The sequence below is a fragment of the Python bivittatus genome, unplaced genomic scaffold, assembly GCF_059951505.1.
Source record: "Python bivittatus isolate LINGU-HERP-01145 unplaced genomic scaffold, Pbiv_v1 ctg000020_np1212, whole genome shotgun sequence".
NCBI classification, from domain to species: domain Eukaryota; kingdom Metazoa; phylum Chordata; class Lepidosauria; order Squamata; family Pythonidae; genus Python; species Python bivittatus.
Window position 1 is genome coordinate 98,440,450 of NW_028277030.1, and position 12,073 is coordinate 98,452,522.

The following is a 12,073-nucleotide window of genomic DNA, read 5'->3' on the forward strand; positions in this document are numbered from 1 at the left end:
AAGGTGACGTCTCTGCTTTTTAATATGCTATCTAGGTTTGCCATAGCTTTCCTCCCAAGGAGCAAGCGTCTTTAATTTCATGGCTGCAGTCACCGTCTGTGGTGATCTTGAAGCCCAAATAAATGAAGTCTGTTACTGCTTCCATTTCTACCCTTCTATCTGCCAGGAATTGATGGGTCCAGATGCCATGATCTTAGTTTTTTTAATGTTGAGTTTCAAGCCAGCTTTTGCACTCTCCTCTTTCACCCTCATCAAGAGGCTCTTTAGTTCTTCTTCACTTTCTGCCATTAGGGTGGTATCGTCCGCATATCTGAGGTTGTTGATGATTCTCCCTGCAATCTTAATTCCGGCTTGTGATTCTTCCAGCCTGGCATTTCTCATGATGTACTCTGCATATAGGTTAAATAAGCAGGGTGACAGTATACAGCCTTGTCGTACACCTTTCCCTATTTTGAACCAATCGGTTGTTCCATGACCGGTTCTAACTGTTGCTTCTTGGCCCGCATACAGATTTCTCAGGAGACAGGTAAGGTGGTCTGGTATTCCCATCTCTTTAAGAATTTGCCACAGTTTGTTGTGATCCACACAATCAAAGGCTTTTGCATAGTCAATGAAGCAGAAGTAGATATTTTTCTGGAACTCTCGTGCTTTCTCCATGATCCAGCGAATGTTGGCGATTTGATCTCTAGTTCCTCTGCCTCTTCGAAACCCAGCTTGTACATCCGGTAGTTCTCGGTTCATATATTGCTGAAGCCTAGCTTGTAGGATTTTGAGCATAACCTTGCTAGCATGTGAAATGAGTGCAATTGTGCGATAGTTTGAGCATTCTTTGGCGTTGCCCTTCTTTGAATTGGAACGTAAAGTGACCTTTTCCAATCCCGTGGCCACTGTTGCGTTTTCCAAACTTGCTGGCATATTGAGTGCAGCACTTTAACACCATCATCTTTTAGTATTTTAAATAACTCAGCTGGAATCCTGTCATCTCCACTAGCTTTGTTGTTAGCAATGCTTCCTAAGGCCCACTTGACTTCACTCTCTAGGATGTCTGGCTCAAGGTCAGTGATCACACCAGCGTGGACATCAGGGACATTAAGATCTTTCTTGTATAGTTCTTCTGTGTATTCTTGCCACCTCTTCTTAATCTCTTCTGCTTCTGTTAGGTCCCTGCCTTTTTTGTCCTTTATCATGCCCATCTTTGCACTAAACGTTCCTTTCATATCTCCAATTTTCTTGAAGAGATCTCTAGTCTTCCCCATTCTATTGTTTTCCTCAATTTCTTTGCATTGTTCATTTAAGAAGGCCTTCTTATCTCTCCTGGCTATTCTCTGGAAATCTGCATTCAGTTGCTTATATCTTTCCCTTTCACCCTTGCTTTTCGCATTCCTTCTTTCCACAGCTATTTGTAAAGCCTCATCAGACAGCCATTTTGCTTTCTTGCATTTCTTTTTCTTGGGATGGTTTTAGTTGCTGCCTCCTGTACAATGTTACGGACCTCCGTCCATAGTTCTTCAGGCACTCTGTCTACCAAATCTAATCCTCTAAATCTATTCATCACCTTCACTGTGTACTCACAAGGAATGTGATCTAAGTCATACCTGAGTGGTCTAGTGGTTTTCCCTACATTCTTCAATTTAAGCCTAAATTTTGCAGTAAGAAGCTCATGATCTGAGCCACAGTCAGCTCCTGGTCTTGTTTTTGCTGTCTGTATAGAGCTTCTCCATCTTTGGCTGCAAAGTATATAATCAATCTGGTTTCGGTATTGACCATCTGGTGATGTCCATGTATAGAGTCGTCTCTTGTGTTGTTGGAAAAGAGTGTTTGCTATGACTAGCTTGTTCTCTTGACAGAACTCTATTAGCCTTTGCCCTGCTTCATTTTGTACTCCAAGGCCAAATTTGCCTGTTATTCCGATTACTCCTTGACTTCCTACTTTAGCATTCCAATCCCCTATGATGAAAAGGACATCTTTTTTTGGTGCTAGTTCTAGAAGGTGTTGTAGGTCTTCATAGAAGCGGTCAACTTCAGCTTCTTCAGCATCAGTGGTTGGGGCATAGACTTGGATAAGGATATTCTAATTGATTTTAATTAAAATTTAAAAAACAGGCTTGGGAGAACATGTGTGGTAGCTGAAAATAATGCATAATCCTTTTTCCTTGTCCTCCCCTCTTGCTTTGTCCAATATGGACTTGTAGAGAAAAGTGCAGCTTCTAATCAGGAAAGTGGCTGAAGTTCAAGAACTCGTTAATTGTTGAGTGTAAGAGTAAAATGCGCATTCAGTTCAAATTATATTTGCCTCCACAAACACCACCTTAAGTGTTTTCCCCCTAGATCCCAAAGCCCATCTTATAAGCAGCAAACTTGAACGCTTTGGTCTGCATGACTGGCAATTATCTTAATACCCCCTGACTTGTTCAGAGTGGATTTGCAAGTTTTTCTGAACTCTCTCTCTCTCTCTCTCTCTCTCTCTCTCTCTCTCTCTCTCTCTCTCTCTCTCTCTGAACATGGCAGCTCACAGCTGTGTCACAGATATGACCATCTTCAGACAGAAGGCAATGGGTTTCTGGCACCCCACCAGCTTCCTTGTAAAATTGTTCAGAAAGTTGATTTATTCTACCTGGCGAACAACAGCACTGTCTCATAACTCTTGTTTCTTTAGCTTCTTTCAGTCCTTCACTTTAGGGTTTGTGTCTAATGATATCTTAGAAAGCCATTGCTTAGAAACCTTTCATTCAAATATCCATCCTCATCAAGATACCAAAAAAAAAAAAAAAAAATCACACTGAATGATAGAACTGAAATACAGTTCTTCCCACCCTGCTGGTACGCCATTATTGGCTTTGCTGTCACTATCCATACAAGTATTTTATTTTATTTTATTTTTATTTATTTATTTTTAAATTTATATGCAGGGGTGCATGCAGCTTCCACATGTATCCATATGTATTCCTGCTCAGTCAAGACCTAAATGAGGGCTATGGGGCATCCACACTCTTTGGCAGATGTTTTCCCCTCTGTGCATGGGCAGCACAGATGAGATTACAACCGTATGGAGGATCATGCTGCATTAGGCTTGAAATGTTGTGATGGGTGCAGTGCTTCTTTGCTTACTTCAGGACATTTGCTTTCTTTCTTTCTTTCTTTCTTTCTTTCTTTCTTTCTTTCTTTCTTTCTTTCTTTCTTTCTTTCTTTCTTTCTTTCTTTCCCTGTAACACTTGAAACAGCATACAGAAAAAACTAAATATTTAGAAATCATGTGGCAGAGGAGGAGAAAACTGAACAAAATTGGAAGGACTGATAGCAGGTTTGTCTGAAGTCCAAAGAGATTTTCACCTATCTTCCAGTTTCAACATTACCTGCACTGAGAAATTAAAACCAAAGAACTATAGAACCATAGACTCATAAGGTTAGAAGAGATCTTGGGGGTCTTCTAGTCCAACCCCCTGTCCAGTGCAAATGATTGTCCAATCTTTTCTTGAAAACCTCCAATAATGGAGCACCCACAACTTCAGGAAACAGGTTGTTCCATTGCTTTTAATAGCTTTCATAGTCAAGAAATTCCTCCTTAGTTCAAGTTTGCACTTCTCACTGTAAAGCTTCCACCCACTGGTTCTTGTCTTACCATCAGGTGCCAGGGAGAATAAAGCTACTCACTCTTCCCTATGACATCCCTTCATGTATCAGAAGACTACTATCATGTCTCCTCTTAGCCTTCTCTTCTTTAAGTAATATATCAAGTTCCTTTTACCACTCTTCATAGGATTTAGCTTCCAAGCCCCTTACCATCTTTGTTGCTCTTCTCTACACTCTTTCCAGTTCCTCAGCATCCTTTTTGTACTGTGGCAACCAATTCAGTATTCCAGGTGCAGTTTGACCAATGCAGCATAGACCAGTACTATCGCTTCATGTGATCTTGACACTATACCTCTATTTATGCAGCCCAAAACTGCATTGGCTTTTTTGGCAACTGCAGCACATTGCTGGTTCATCCTTAATCCGTAGTCTACCAAGGCCCCCAGATCTTTCTGACAAGAACTATTGTTAAATCAAGTACCACTTATCTAAGCCAAGTACCTGTACGCCTGATTTTTCTTGCCTAAGTGCAGAACCTTACATTTCTCAACATTAAACAACATTTTGTTGGATGGGGCCCAATGTTCAGATTTATCATGATCCTTCTGAATCTTGAGCCTACCTTCAGAGGGATTAGCAATCCCCCCCCCCAGCTTTGTGTCATCTGCAAATTTTATGAGCATGATAGGATAAGAGCAACTAAGCATTCAACCAATCTAATAGGTCAGAATGTGTTCTTATGGTTTATTTATGTCAGATGATAAGATCAAGGATATCAATTAAATGTTTGCATTAGTTGGTTCTTGGGACTGAACATAATTAGGAACTCTATAGTGGCACATCATCAAGAGCATGCCAACTTAAGTTTTTCTACTCAAGTCATGGGGCAGTGTCACAGGCCCAACTACCTGAAACAGTTCTCCACAATATTTCAGCAAAGAATCTGAGCTTGACTGTGTATCTAAAATCCCAGTCAAATTCCTGGTGACATCCTAATATTAAATTGATAAAACAGACTATATACTCATTAAGGTATACTCATATAGCTTCTCCAAGAAGAAGGGAAGAGATCTAAACCAATACATTAAAAGATTCCCAGAGTGTTAGAACAACCCTGCCTGCTCCACTTTAAGAATGGAATTGTAACATAGCAACTACCCATCGCACTTTTTATCTAGATACATTAAGAACAAAATTGCTGAAAGATTGTTGCTTTCTCTCATTGTAAATGATATATGACATAACATCCTTCCAATCAAGAGAAAGCGTTAATTCCACATATTTTCAGAAGATATCTTTATAGTCAATTACCTTGACATGGGAAAAACATATAACTCTCTATTGCTTTGCTGCCCTTGGAATAAAACATCTCTGAGCTGGCCAGAGTTTAACTGCCTCTCAAAAGATAAACCTGGGATCACTGTAAGACCAGAGCTAGACATTAAAATAATACAAATGAAACTGTCCAATTTGTTTTCAGAATCCAGATAAATGTTCCTATGCTCTAGTTTGTTCTTTTAATTTGGATAAAAATTAAGGTACCAAACAGATGTAAGAACATCTGTCAACCTTCCATCTGGCACCATGCCCCACTGGCAATATTCCATCCTCTCTGCTATTGTTCAGAAAATACAGTGGATGTCAATGACTTTGGTGGCCACCTTTAACTACTCCATATTGCTTATTTTAGAATTCCGCTGAGCCAGATTTCCAAAAGGAATTCTGATACTTTTCCATAACATGGTGCCATGATTTCTCCAACTAGGTCTTTTCAGTTTGAGAGGTTGTATGTACCTTTCCCACAATCTGATTATAACAGCATCTGCCAGAAATTGCAGAAGCAACTTTGATGCTCATATAGCAAGAATTTAGCTCTGGTAAATTTCCATCAACAGTGGAATCTAATAAAATCTAAATCAATTGCTGACATTTCTGAGAATCACCCTATACTGGTATAGCATTCATAGCGTACACACAGGAGCTGGCCATTAATGATGGAAAGTAATGTACCAAAAATATGTTGTAACACAGCTACATACTATGTCCTATGTACTTGAACCACCAGAAAATGGCAAGGAAGATATGTACTTTAAGAAAGTTGTCAAATATTTTGTTTTCTCTATTTTTTAAGAGAATTGACCTGATCTACATTTTCTGGACTGATGTATAAACTAGAAGAGAGCTATCTTTCATACTAAACACTTCTTCAAGTTTTGCAATGCAGCTCATTGGTAAAAACTACATACTTTGAGTGAAAATATAGTGAGAAAAGCACTATTTACTACTATTTAAATATCTATTTTTAAAACTTTTCATGCAGATTTCTTCTTAAATTGCATATGTACAGTATGTGGAAACAAGATACAAAATGCATATAAATGAAAACCTGAGAAACTGCCACAACGTGGAAATAGCCTGCTGTAGTAGTCTCTGTCTTTGAACAGGGTGGACAAATCTACCTAAATTTGATCTGTGTTAGTTTCTCATGTACTTGGACATGAATCTACTCCACTTCATTCCATATTGGACTTTCATTTAAGACACACACAGAAAGTTCCCATTTATTTTGTAAAACAAGTTTTCCAAAACAGACATTTCAAACCATGCACTAAATACAGTAGTAAAATTCAAAGAAATGAACATTTCAAGGAATATCAGGCTCTTCCTGACATATTAGTGGGTATTAGTAGATATAAATTTGTTGGCTTATTTAAATGCAGGCCAAGCAAAATCTCCCCTCCCAATCCCCTGTGAGTGGGTGCAGTATTTCAATATGTAGGAGAAAACCGTGCTTCAGGATAGACCTACACACATCCTATACTGATGCAGCAATGAAAAAAACTAAAACTATGGAAACAGTAAAACTCTACATTTGGTGAACTTGAAATGAGGAGTGTCTGTTTAGTGTTGGTTCCCTTAGATTCTCTTCTCATGAATGAATGAAAATCTTTTTCATGATACAATGGCAGAATTAGATAGATCCTGCTAGTTGGTACTCTTGGGACATTAATACATACCTTCATGTATTTATCCACTGTTGGGAGTTTTCCATGTTAATGAAAAGGCATTGTTTTCACTCTTCTCCTGCCGCATTATATTGCTTTTAACTCTTGTGAAGCTCTTGACAAACTGAGCTGTGTATTCATCAAATCAAACTGTTACACCAGGCTTCCTGTAGACTACAGGTTGCCTGCATAGAATAGCACCAAAGCAGGGAGGTGGGGGGTGGGAAATCCCTCATCTTTCCTAGCTGCCCTTGCAGAATCTAAGATTCTTGAGCAATTCTGTTGTAGTCCTTAAGAACATATTCTGGAGCTGGATGCTGTGCCAGTTTTAGTGAGGATTTTCAAAAACCAAAGAGTACAAATCTTCTCAGCACTGACATTGTATTTAATTAAGATATAAAACAGAAGTCATTTTTTACAATAAATAAAATCCTCCTACATAAGATTACCGCAAATAATTGGACTACAAAAGTCACAGAATGTTCCTATGAGGAACACTATTAATTTGATTCCTGAGAAATAACAAAAAGAATGGAAGATGATAAAATTTAATCAAGATTCAGCTCTAACAGAACCAGTGGTTAGCCAGTCAATCTTCTTAAGGAGCCAAAGTTCTGTATTAATCAGTCCTTTTAATTGTATTAAGCCGTTCAGATAACCAGTCTTTATTTTACTTATATTTATTTAAAGGATATACTCCACCTTGCCACAAAACAGTAGCCAAGGTGGGTAAGAACAAATCAAATATAAAACAAAACAATCCTATCTAGCACTCTGTAAAACAAGACACATGTACACTCAGTACCAGTTAAGATCTGGATATTTGTACTGACCAAAGAAGTAAAATAAAGGCTAATACAAAAAGCAAGAAAATCTTATGAAGAATTGCCTTCCTTACAGGGTTGAGAATAAACTCAAAATATCCTCAGTATTAAAAGTGAATAAATCTTTACCAGTTCTTGTTCATAATCACAGGAAGCTTTTGGGCTTCCTGTAGATTCTCTCTGGATTCTTCTGACCTCTACTGAAGAGGGTTGAATAGACTCCCATAACTTTACCTTAATCCACAGTAGTTTGCAAAACCTCATTAATGTGGCCCAAGCATTTGTTACATAGTACACTTCTTATGTCAAATGAAAGAATAACAGGAATTGGGTAAAGATCAACACTAGAGATTTTATTGTAACTGTTCAGCAAATGTAGTTGCATTCACAGCCAAGTATTTTTATTGTTTAGAAAATGATACTTGTATTCAGGACTATAAAATACTTTGTCTTGAGATTAAAGGCTGTGAATGCTTTATTTTTATAAGGAAATAATGGGTTTATGGCTGCCTAACTTCTATAATAATACATTCTTCGATGAGCACATCTCATATAAAACCACCACCACTTGATTCCAGAACTATTGGAAGATGTATAAAAGAAAGCAGTAGCCTTACTGATCCTGTGGGGATATAGGGGATGCTTTGGGATCACTTGCAATATCTGGTTAGACCCCTGACACCATGGCATTTTCAGTGTGAAGAAGATTACTGTTCAAATGTTGTTCTGGCCAGGGAATGTGCCTTGTTGAAATATTTATATAACCAGCTTTCGACATGGGCAGGTGTCAGCTCTTAGGCTGTCATGGGACACTTCTGCACAAGGATTCATCAGTTCACAAAGAAGCTTTGGGCATCTGAGATCCCATTTTATTGCATGGGCTCAAGAGCCAAGCCAGTTTGTTTCTAACTCAGCTGTGTGTGTTTGAAAAAAACTAGATTGTTGGGAGGTCAAAACACTGTGGCTGTGTAAAGTTTGTGGTGATCCATTTCCCCATCTGCAGCAACTCCTGCTTCATCCTACCTCCTGGACTTCAGGACTTTCATGAGGAAAACTAGCATGATTTTACTCTGAAAGTTCCTAGTGCTGATGTTGAAACAATCAATTTTCTGTCTTAGTAAACATTAGGAAATGCTAAGAACTTCTACATGTAACAATTTTCCCAATTTGCAACATATTGCCTGATTACAAATTCTGGTCTCATGAATTTGGGCTCAGAGTAGCCCCCACTTTTCAAGAGGTCTTCCTAAAAATTCTTGTCCTTCCTAAGAAATTAAACTTATTATTTGAGGGGATGGAGAATGAAATAAATTGATGGTAGGGAACGTTCACTAGACAGAAGAGAAACTTTACTCTTTCCTGCTACAAACACAGGGTTGCATCTTTGCTTTAGGTTGTGTCCACAACATGGGAGAACAGACATTTCCTGTGAATGGCAGCTGAAAAGCTGTCAAGCTAGCTTTCCTCATGAAAGTCCTGAAGTCCAGGAGGTAGGATGAAGCAGGAGTTGCTGCAGATGGGGAAATGGATCACCACAAACTTCACAAAGCCACAGTGTTTCGACCTTCCAACAATCTAGGTTTTTTTTTCAAATACACACAGCTGAGTTAGAAACAAATTTAAGTCTTAAATCTTTTCCACATCATAACTAAATGGAGAGATACATTTTTGCAACTTAAAAAAACACAGATTACAGAATCACATCAGCCATGTAGGTCCTATCCCAAGGCTGGGATTAATATGCTACAATAACTCTCTATAAAGCCCCACATAGTTTATAACAACCTTCTCCAATCTGATACCGTTCAGCTATCATAAGAAATCAATTGGATATGATGGCAATATAGTACAATGACATCTCTAGAGAGCAAAAAGTTGGGGAAGGGTGATCTAGGAGATTGCTGGAGAATGCATTGAGAAGCTGTAAATCTGGAACATGAACAGAAGATGTCAGAGATCAAAGCAATTATCTACATGCACACACACACACGCACACACGTCAGAATAAGGGGAAACATTCTTGGCTGTAAATAAGGAAAGGCAATCAAGAAACATGATGTCAAGTTTTAAGACGGGGGAACCAAACCAATGCCAGGCTCTAATTGACTATGGAAGAGGGATAGCTGAGAGACTTTCCAGGAAAAACTTGTCTGACATGGTTTCATTGGCACTCCTTCACTATGCCTGCATGTTGTTGTGTGCGCTTATGTGCTTGCCTCTCCTAATGAAGGATAAGAAGATTTTAGTCCCAGGTTAGCTAAGATTTCATGATTAGGCAGGTCTGCAGAACCTTCAGACATAAAAGACAATGAGATTCTCTGTTTTCATTTTGTTACTCTTAGAGTTTTTCCTCATGGCTGCATTAATATGAATTCCTCCAGTCCTTGAATCGGCAGAAAACCACATTGGCATCATTTGCCATATAGGCCAAGCTCTAATCTGCCTCAGTAACAAGGCTTGCAAGTGGTCCAGTCCTTAAAGCTTTACCGTGGGACAACTTAAAATCAACAGTTGGTAGAGTCCCTGGCTTTGTTTTCCTTCTCACCCAGCTTCCCTAGCCAAAGGAAAAACTGTTATACTTAAAATGTGACGTGTCAGGCCTGATCAGATATGGATCTGGGTGTGCCTGGAACAAAAGCTTTAGCTACCTTTCAAGTTGCCCAAGTGAAGGTCTCTGGTGCAGAGGGGCTTCAAACCAGAAACATGTCCCTCAGGCACTTCTGAGTAAAGAGTTTCTCCTAGCTGGTCTGATTGTCTGTGTCAAGCAATAGCCCCACTAACAGATCTGAGGAATGGTGGTGAAGTGCAGGGTGAGGGATCATGAGAAAGCCCCCCCCCCCTTCATCCTGGCCCATCCTCTGCCCTTTTCGGATAGAGGTTTACCAGAAAACTGGTAGACAGTCTTGGACTGAAAGGAGAAAATGTCAGAACCATCAATTTCACACCAAATATCCTCAATAGGTAAGTGCTGCAAGGAATGGCAGCACCATAAATATCACATAAGGTAGGCAAAATTGCATTAGAATAGGCAAAATGGCATCGCCTCCCTCTAATGTAATAAAACAATAGAAAACACAATGATGCAAAACCTGTAGTCAGCTGAAGCAGCGGAAAATCTTTAATGAGCTCATTTGGCCAGCACCAACAATACATCTTTCCCAGTTTAAATCAACTGATGTCAGCCCTTTGAGGAAGTCCAGACAAGAAACCAAAACCATGAGTACTAACACTACCTTTATTGTAAGGTTACAGTAACAGGATCTTGCAAGTCTGAAATCGCTTCCCCCTTCCCCTGCCTTTACTTGCCAGAGAACTAGGGAGGGTCCTTTCTGAGATGCTTTCTCCACCCCATTCCTCCTCTGGACTCAGATTTCTCTTATCAGCAGCTCTTCCTCCTGTCTCCCAAGGTTATTCTTATGTCCAATTACATCTGCAGCCCTCTAGTGGTCTTCTGGTCTTTTGAAAGAATATTGAACACATGTTGAATAACAGGTCTCTTGGTTTTCCAAAAGAGCACTATAAGAGTGTATATAAGGGTCCCATGTAATGCCTGAAGTAGACATTACATGGGCAGATGCATCTATGGAAACCAGATGCCTGGTTTCTCCTTTAGCCCAAGCCCAAATGGCCATGGAGGACAGTGCCCAATGACTGGGGAAGGGAGCCATTTCAACTGACCAATAGGAGCTCAGCAGATGCCAGTCCCTGGCTGCATCATTACTGAGACTGTGAATGAGGCACTGGAGATCTCTGGCCAAGACTTGCATTGGGAGAAGATGAATAACACTACTTTAAAACTGTATCTGCTAAAGTTGAATTTAGACTGTCTCCCCGGTGGGTTGGGGATGAAATAAAAGTTGTGTCATGAGGACACATCCTCTAAAAGTAGTTAGTGGGAAGTCTCTGTGCTGCAGTTAGCAGGATGTGAGGATGAGCCTTTGCTCACTAGCTATGTGGGTGCCAATGAGTTAAAAAAAGTGAATAGTCAAAAGAAAGAACAGTGCTGAAAATATTAATTGATTAAATATTAAAAGGGGCAAAGGAAACTACTTGTAGTAATGGGTATTAATAATAATAAATGGGATAATGGAAAAGACATATTAATATGAGCATTGTAAAAGATTTTCTGGTGTTTGGAAGGAAGCAAAAAAGAGAAATTATTGACAAAGTTTAAGGGGGAAGTACCCAAGGCCAAGAAAGAATTGTACTAGACTTACTGTGGAGGCTATGGCAAAAGTATATGTCTTCAGACTGGAATCACTGCATATTCACCAGGGGTGTGTTGGAAAATTACAGTACTAGAAACTACTGAGCCTCCCAAGATGCTGGTTAAAATTTGGAAAGAACAAATATGTCAATTTAGATTATTTTATACCCAGGCTTTTTGTTTCATGAACTTAAATTAGATTTTCATTCACAGTACAAAGACATTGCCTTACATTGACTTGTGCACCTTCAACCAGTGGAATTAAATACAAGTGGTCATCCATCCTGCAACTGGGACTGAATGGAAAAAATATAAAGCACATTAAAATATCATGAAATAGAAAGGTGACAACACAGGGAGTCTAACTAAGTTACTTCTCAAGTTATTACTGTTGGAAAGGAAAGAGTTTAATTTAATATTTCTTTCAAATTGTTCATCCATCTTCATTGTCCTATCTTATTTATCAA